The sequence below is a fragment of the Cheilinus undulatus genome, linkage group 9 (genome assembly GCF_018320785.1).
Source record: "Cheilinus undulatus linkage group 9, ASM1832078v1, whole genome shotgun sequence".
Lineage (NCBI taxonomy): Eukaryota > Metazoa > Chordata > Actinopteri > Labriformes > Labridae > Cheilinus > Cheilinus undulatus.
The window spans coordinates 37,150,837-37,160,136 of NC_054873.1; the positions used below are offsets into that span (position 1 = coordinate 37,150,837).

General features: G+C 37.5%; 1 protein-coding gene across 1 annotated transcript in view; it reads right to left on the reverse strand.

Moving 5' to 3' along the window:
* The window catches only part of LOC121515723 (synaptic vesicle glycoprotein 2B-like), a 76,303-nt gene extending 73,915 nt beyond the window's left edge, over window positions 1-2,388 (reverse strand). The window contains exon 1 of the mRNA XM_041796654.1: window positions 2,307-2,388. The gene's annotated coding sequence lies outside the window, so the exon portion shown is untranslated. The remainder of the gene's footprint in view (window positions 1-2,306) is intronic.
* Between the last annotated feature and the right edge of the window lie 6,912 nt (window positions 2,389-9,300).

Here is a 9,300-nt window from a genome sequence, read left to right on the forward strand (position 1 = left end):
AAACATGTAAATACAAACTGCGAATGTTTACAGTTTTACAAATGCATGTAAAGAATGCAAATATGCTGTTAGTGATATCTGTTCATATATTTTTGTACTGATTGGATCATGAGCACAATTTGTATATTTGTTTAGTTATTATTTATTCATTTGTACATGCAATTTTTATATAAATATATACATGTCAATATACTGGGTTAATCACGTTTGTAATGTAAAAATGACAAAAGAATCAACAACAAAAGAAACCAAACAATATCAACAAATCCCCTTTACTGAAGAACCCATAAAACCTGACCAATGATAAGAAGTGAGCATTATTAGACATCATATGAATCCATAAGAACCCAGGTGGCACAGAAATCAGCTACATAAGCCACGACCAAGAGGACAAACTGAACGCAGTGGCCTTGATGCCCACATATTCATTACAATGATTTTTGAAGGTATCATAAAGAAATACACAACATAGAGGTATGAGAGTGAATTCAGGTAAATTAGGACACTTTCCAAATCTCTGTCCTCTATACACACTCTTACCACAAGTTTAAAGAAAAGGTTCAACAAATGATGCCTTTCTGTGACACTGGAAATCTCGGCTATCTACTTCAGGAGAGATGAAGGTTGAATTATGTTCCCAGGGGAATAAACAATGCTCTTTGTGGAAACTGGTCTGAATCTGGTGGTGGCAGCTGGATGTGTGCAACACCTTTTCTTGGACTCCAAGACAAATTTCCCCAAGAGGACAATTAAGTTTATTGTATCGTATCATATCGCTACATATTGTTATGGTGTAGTATAGTATAGTATAGTACAGTATCTTATCGTAGGGTATCGTACCGTACCATATCATATAGATTAGTACCTTAATGCATTGTATCGCATTGTATTGTATCTTATCCTGTCATATTGTATCATATAGTGCTGTATTGTAATGTATAGTATTGTATGATATGATATTCTATTGTAACTCATTGTATCATATTGTATCTTTCGTATAGTTATATATTATAGTATAGAATAGTATAATATAGCATAGTATAGTATAGTATAGTATAGTATCATATCTCATCATATTGTATTGACAGTCAGTTATTAAGGGCATTTGTTTTTCATGCATCTGCTTAAATTCAGTTCATTCAGTTCTTGAAACACAAATTTAATTGAGAATATGTTGTTGGGGTAAAACCAGGTTACTGTATTAGCTTACATACAGCAACAAGGCCAAAGCGAGAATTTCTGAAAATATGTTTGCAGTTTATAGGAGTCTGAACATAATACGAGGTTTGGAAACACTTATTTTGAGCATGCAGAACATGCATGAAGTTTTTATACAGCAAGGCTGGTCATTTTCTCCGTATTATAACCCTTTGAGCACTGCCCCGATCATCCAAAAATTCTCATCCACCTGGGACAGCATGACAACCCAATTACAATGACATAATACATAATATGGAAAACCTTTTTTTCCTGGTTTTGTTGCAGAGGGGAAGAAATATTAAGTATGCATCAAAGCATAAAGAAATTGATCTGTTTAGACACACGTATGACCTCAAAATGCGAATGAGTAAATCATAATCCACACCTCATGAGTTACCTGATCTATATCTTGGTGGATGCTTGCCCTTCCCACCTATGTGATCTGGCATCTTCAGCTCATTTCTTATGTCTTTTTTATCGTTATTATTCAGAGCATTAGAGTTGTTAAAATTTGTACATGTTGGTTGTCTTTAATTTTTGAACTTTATTGGAGAAACTTTGTTGGTCTTGTACTTTTTTGAAATCTCAACATAATTCTGTCCAAATTGTCACATGTATCCCATAAATGAATAACATTATTCTATGTAAAAAGCTGTTAAAGTGGCCCTGGTGGAGGAGGTCAGCGGTAGCAGGCAGTGGTATTATGGGTGAACCCAGCCCAAATGTTTAGTATTCTGCTTCAGTACACAGGCAAGCATATTATGTAACAGCCGGGATCAGATGGGAAAACCACTCATTTACACCATATGTCACTCACGTGACTCATTATTCAGCATTTCAGGGAAAAACGTTTGCTTTTTCCCTCTATCATGTTTGAAATTTTAACACAAAAATTAACAGGATATTATCTGATACTGCAGTGCTATTTTTCAATGCTTCAAAGCACTTTAATTTCCTGAAATGAGCAGCAATAAGCAACTGATCAATCAATTTCTCTAAGTATCTTCCTCCAGCTGAGATGCATACTGTAAGGATGAATGTTATTTGTAATGATTTTTGGTGAAAGTATGATGAGGCAGGAAATAAATGAGAGGGTTTTTACTCACCTTATCTTCTTCAGATCAGGGAAGACGGGCGGTGGGATATCCCTCTGCTCTCTCTCTTTCCTTTCTGGATGCTGGAGCACCGATGCAGAGAGGGAAAGGTAGTGGGTGGGTTGGGGTGATGCAGTCTAGACAAGGTTTGAATACTTATCAGCTCTGTGTGTTTGTGGGTCTGTTCGTGTGCATGAGCAATACCCAAGTAGGAAGTGCATACCCACCTCCCTTCACAGTACTCACAGATGTCCCTCAGGTTTACGGGCTCAACTGGCACAAAGAATAGCTGTCTGCTACTCTATTTTAAAGAAGTGGAAACATATGGGCTGAAAAGGACATCACTGGGTTGTTGTCCAACAGTTTTACCTGTGTGAGCTATAAACAGAAGCTTTAACAATGCCCGGGAATGATAGAAATCAGACATTTACGCATTTTTTGCACATGTGTTGTGGATGACTCAAGCAAAAATGACATTTATGTGTCAAAATGTATCCAACTTTAAAGTTCATTATGGAAATATGTTGAATTTAGACATTACAGTAATTAGAAGTCAAAACCTGTTGTACAGACCAGAACCTGGTTGCACCAGATAAGTTCACATCATGTTTGAATGCAGCTTTCAAAGATTAACAGTTTAAATCTCACACCTGTAGGTGTAATGTCCTCATAAAAATCAGTTATTGTGGTGGATTGTTTGAAAGGTGGGATTATTTTGAGGATGAGGGGGAGCAAAAGTTATTACTAACTGTAGTACAACCTCAGTCCCCAAAAAGTTGGGGTGATGTGTAAAATGTAAATAAAAACAGAATGCAGTGATTTTCAAACCTTAAAAACTCATATTTTATTCAGAATTGTAGATAAAAAACACATCAGATGTTGAAACTTAGACATTAACCAGGAAAAGAATAAGCTCATTTTAAATTTAATCATCCACAAAGCTGAAGCAAGGAAGATGGCATATGTGAACACAATCCAGAAATGCCAAAAGCTCATTGAAAATGGATTGAGGCAAAATGGAAAACTGCTGTGTGGTCAGATAAATCAAAATTTCTAATCCTTTTGGAAACCAAGGACACTGTATTCTGCTGACTAAAGAGGAGAGGGACCCCCCAGTTTGTCCCCCGTTTTCACATCTGGAAAGGTAATATCAAAAAGTCTGAAAAGTATATAGAGGTTTTAGAGTGACATAATATGCTCTCATCCAGACAATATGCTCCCATCTTTTAGGGAAGGCGTTGCATATTCCAAAAAGACAGTGCTAAACCACAAACTAAATCCATCACAACAGTAAGACTTCTCATTGGATGAGTCTGGATGCTGAATTGGCCTGCCTTTCACCAATAGAAAACATTTGTTGAATTGTAATATGATAAATTTGGCAAAGAAGACCCAGGACTGTTGAACAGCCAAATCCAACATCAGGCAATAATGAGACAGCATTCCTTTCCCTAAAATCCACCAAATGCTTTTCTCACCTCCCAGACATTTTCTGACCGTTGCTTAAAGAAGAAAGGGTAATAAACATTGGTAAACAGGGCCCTGTCCCTTCTTTTTTGAGATGTATTGCTGCCATCAAACACAAAATGAGCTAGTTTTTTTCATGAAATGGTAAAATGTCTCAAGTTCAGCATTGATATGTTGTTTATGTTCTATTGTGAATGAAATATGGGTTTTTCGAGATTTGAAAGTCATTACATTTTGTTTATTTACATTTTACATGGCACCTCAACTTTAAGGGAAATGGGGCTGGAGGTAGATTTTCAGAAATGTACCATAAATTGTGGTCACACATTCATTTTCCATTGGCAGAACTTATTTTATCCATCCGGTATCAGTGTAGCGTACTATTGTTTACCTTTTGCTGTCATAGAAAACTCTACCATGAGATGTCACTGTTGTTTCTTCACGCTGCTGTGGGTTTGGTTATTATTATTATTTTCCATCACCAAAACATGATGCTGAGTCATAATTTAACCAACATTTATGTCACTGAAAAAGAAATAACAGAAGTTCCTTCAGCCATTAGTCTGTTCAGATACGAATACGCAGTGTAATGAACACTTCTTTAAGAGTGTGCTTGTTACTGACTGGTCACATGAAGTTCAACAGGATTTGTGTGACAATAATTTGGTTAGTTCATGCTCTACTGGTGAACCTAACATTTCTGTGGTGCAAACAATGATTTTGATGCGTCTGTATGTGTGTGTGTGTGTGTGTGTGTGTGTGTGTGTGTGTGTGTGGGGGGGGGGGGGGGTAGGTTAGGAGAAGGCATGCACCTAACATGCACAAAGACTGGGAATCAATCCCTCAACCATTGCATTGAGGACCACATCCTCTGCCCAAGGGTGCCTGCTCTGCCCACCGAGCTACACTGGCGCCCAGGTACAATCTGACTGGTGATATCAAAAGGTTTAGTGTTCATTTCACACCCCAACTTAAAACAGAATGGACAGAGGAGTTAAAATAGCAAAATAAAATACAAATCAAAGCCAGAACAACACAAAGCTTTTAGCTGAAGGCCACAAAGTCGCTTCTACTTAACAGAGAGTGGACACATCTATCTGAAGAATAATATAATGCTTGCAAGCCAAATGTATCTCTATATTTTCTAAAGGAGAAAATCTCTGTAGGCTGAATTCACGACAACAAAAATAAATATATTTGCTAACAAGGGACATTTATGTTGTTACAACAAAATGGAAACTGGAGAGCCACCACCAGCACATAAAGGGATCTTTAATAAAGTTGGAAATGAAGTCCTGTGTGCCCTATAGTCAGGTGAATCTTTGGTTTTACCCCTGTAACTTTATCAATAACACAACCAGAGATTTTATATTAGAGATATATTGATCAGAATAAAACAGTCAGAGGTCTGAGGAAACACCAGACGGAAGACAAATTCACCACAGAGCACACCAATTTAATTATGATTATCGACTCGTGGCAAAAGAGCTTCTTTGAGGAGTTGTTTGCTGGTTATAGAATAGACTGAAATTAATACTAGTGCCTCAGTATGACCCTCAAAAGCAAAATATAAGAACATTACTGAGAAGCCTGGCAATGAAGTTATCTATAATGTCTTTAATAAATATGGCAGCTGTCAAACAAGGCAACCATGCCATAACAACCTTTTTGTACATTTTCTATATGCCTTTAGGGGGCATGTGATAACTGTGCTGTCACTGATTACTGATAGTGAAGTACTGCTGTTGACATACTTTTCTTTACAGTCGACTTTTACTTTTGAGGTGTATTTTTCACAAATGTCAGTGAATCTGTCAGATTAGCTGAGTCGCCTTGGGGACGTTCAAACTCAGAGAAACTTGTGAAGACAAGACTGAAATAAAAAGCATTTCTCTATATTAAGGCAGTGATCTTAAAAGGCACAAAATCCCCGATGCCCACATAGCTATCAGCATGAATGCCTCTTAGTTTAGTTTTTTATTAAAATGTTAAATTATGCTCATCAGATTACACAAAAAGTCATTCCTGATTACTTTTCTGATGTAAACATCTTGTTTGGTTGAACATCACCAGTAAACAGAGTCTAAAGTCTACAAACTGACTATTGTCAATCAAGACCCTCTACAATGGGAATGAGTGAGATGCTGAACATTTAGAGAGAAACACTGACATCTGTTGATAGTATTTGGCAAGTGCATCATGGAGGAGCCATAACACAGCAAGGTGTGAAAAGGCTGTCTTTAAACATCCTGACATTGTCAGGATCCATTAGACTTGGCTCATGTGTGGTTGTGCTTTCTGTTAGTCTGTAGGAACAATATTTTCATAAGTGTCTTTTAATTTTTAAGGTGAGAATCTTCTTAACAACATACATCAGCAGCTTACTGACATATTTCATCTTTGTTTTCCTTTTTTTTTGTCTTTAAATTTCTCTAAATTTTAGTGATTGCTCAACACGATGACAATAATTGCAACAAGAAAAGAAAATGAATTCAGTTGCAGTATTGTGATCAGGAGAGAAGTGCATCAGTAAAAGAAATATTAAGAGCTGTTGATAAAGTTATTTCTTAAATTGTACAAGTCGTCAACAAGTATCTAAAACACAATAACAGGTATGTCCCACTGAAGAGGCTTTAGCTTAGTTTGCATTTAAATGGCCAGCTAGGTCACAGCAGAGCATTTGAGCTTGTCTCATTTCAAAGGCTGCTGCAAATGCAGCAGACAATGTGGCCATCTTACTCTGTCCAGCATGAAATCCATTCAATGGATCCTCCATAACCCAACATATCTCAGGATTCAGGGCATTCTATTTTTTCCTGTTGTTTAATAAAGGTGTATCTATATTCGGAGTCTCATATTATAATAAATTTTAACTTAGATAGGAAAAACTGATATATTATCCTGAATGGACATGTCTGCATAGGGTCTCCATGCATCATAGACCTTTTCCACATTTTTATTCAGGCCTCTTGTGGCCCACTAAAAAGGGCTCCACTTCTGGGTCTCCACCCATCAGCTGTGAACCACCAGCCTACAGTATATCTTTGTAAATCACAGAAAGGTTTGGTTTCAGTTTTTCTTAAAATTTGTAAGACCATCCATAGGGATTAAGAACAGTGATCTATTCTCCATAAATCTACATTTATGGATGTTGTTTTTTTAAACAGATTTTTAAAGAAATGTTTGAGAATCAGGGGAATTGTAAATCAGTCTTTTGGTGCAACTGTTGAGGTTGCTGGACATAAAAAGCATTGGTTAAAAATTTAACAGTAAGGGCAGAGACGACTGGTGACTCAAACAGCGAATCCTCCAGGGGCCAGATTGTCTCATTTAAGTTTGATCTGAACAGTATACCCAGCCTCCAGAGGCTGGGCCCACTGGAGGCTGGGTCCTTTGATAGCTGTAGCCTTTATATTGAGACACACTCACTTTGAAAATTTCTCTCCAGCACACATCTGTGTATGCATACAGAGAGGCATCTATGTAGCTCTGTGTGTGCTCCAGTTGTGTCCGTGGCAAGTGATATAGTGGCTAAGATCCAGTTTACTACAATGCTATTAAATGCAACAGCTGTTTATGGACGGGATGTGGAATTATTCTAATAATAATGTAATTAAACCAAATTATTGGCCAGCTTTTTAAAAAACTGCTCAAAAAAGTAAAAGTATAAAAAACACTACTCAGTTCCAGTAATGTTTAATGAGCATACTCTACATGCAAATAGAATGCAAACAACAGACCGAATATGGAGTTCACTTTGCCCTCAACTCAATTTTATGAAAACTGAAAATATTACTGTAAGTCACCCTGCAGGTGAGGCATAACACAGGTGGGCTCCAAAGCACACCAAACCTAATCCTTCCTGACAGTTCCTGTAAAGTGAAATCCAAACCTTGTGTCTTAACACACCAGATACTGTGTGTTGGAATATGGTTGCTGTAAATGTGAAAACACAGAGATCTACATATGACTGAATTTTGGATTAAGAGCATTAGAAAGTTGATGGTTTTATTTGAGCAGGGAAGATATACAGGAGCCCATGACATCACCAGTATGGGGGATTACCCCGCCTCCCTAACACTACGATATAAAATCACCGAGCAGTTCATCTCAGTACAGTCTGCTGTTAGCTGATGTCACTGCCTTTGTCTAAAGTTAACAGCCGGCTCCATGCTGTGTTTTTGTTCAATGTGAGGTAAATATCCCAAATCTATCAGCAACACTGACTTATGCTACAGGTCATTAAAAGTATCATAACAGAGAGATTTGTACCAGAAAACAGTAAATTTAATCCCCAAACCTCTGTCTCTCTGATCTGGCCCAGAGTCAGGTAGCTGCTCTGATCAGAAGCTTTTTTTTATTATTATTATTTTTAGAAGATCGTATTTCTCATAAGTGTTTTTGGTTGGCTCATTCGGCTGACACATGCACACATAGAGCAGATGTCACTGCGACATTTTTCATGATTCTAGAGCTTAATTGTATAAATGTAGAGATGTTTGTCATGACTGAAATTTGTCCTGGTGGTTCATAATACAGTTGCCTGTCATACAACAAACCTAAAACAAATTTTTTTTAGAACTTTATAAGGGCTTTAATATTGCTTTAATGTGATACAGTGGTGTGAAAAAAGTATTTGCCCCCTTTCTGATTCCTGATTTTTTTCACATATTTATCACACTTCAATGTTTTGTATCATCAAACCAATTTTTTTATTTCACATAGACAGCCCAAGTAAATAGAAAATGCAGTGTTTGAATGATCATTTTATTTTCTAATGGGGGAAAAATCCAAACCTATCTGGCCTTATGTGAAAAAGTAATTGCCCCCTGAATCTAATAACTGGTTGTGTCACCCTTGGCAGCAAAAACTGAAATCAAGCATTTGCAATAACTGGGGATAAGTCTTTTGCATTGCTGTGGAGGAATTTTGTCCCACTCTTCTTCACAGAATTGTTTAAACTCAGCCATATTGGAGGGTTTTCCAGCATGAACTGCCCGTTTAAAGTCACACCACAGCATCTCAATTGAATTGAAGCCCGGACTTTGACTTGGCCACTCCAAAACCTTAATTTTGTTTTTCTTGAGCCTTTCAGAGGTGGACTTGCTGGTATATTTTGGGTTGTTGTCCTGCTGCATAACCCAAGAGAGCTTGAGCTTGGGGGTATGAGCTGATGGCCGGATGTTCACCTTCAGGATTTTCTGGTAGTCAGCAGAATTCATTGTTCCATCAATCACAGCAAGTGGCCCACATCCTGAAGCAGCCCCAGACCATCACACTGCCACCACCATGTTTGAGTGTTGGCATGATGTTCTTTTTATCAAATGCTGTGTTATTTTTACTTCAGATGTAACAGGCCACACACCCTCTAAAAAGCTCAACTTTTGTCTCGTCAGTCCACAGAATATTTCTCCAAAAGTCTTGGGGATCACCAAGATGTTTCTTGGCAAATGTGAGTTGAGCCTTTGTGTTCTTTTTGTCAGCAGTGGTTTTGGCCTTGGAACTCTCCCATGATGTCATTGTTGCCCAGTATCTTTCT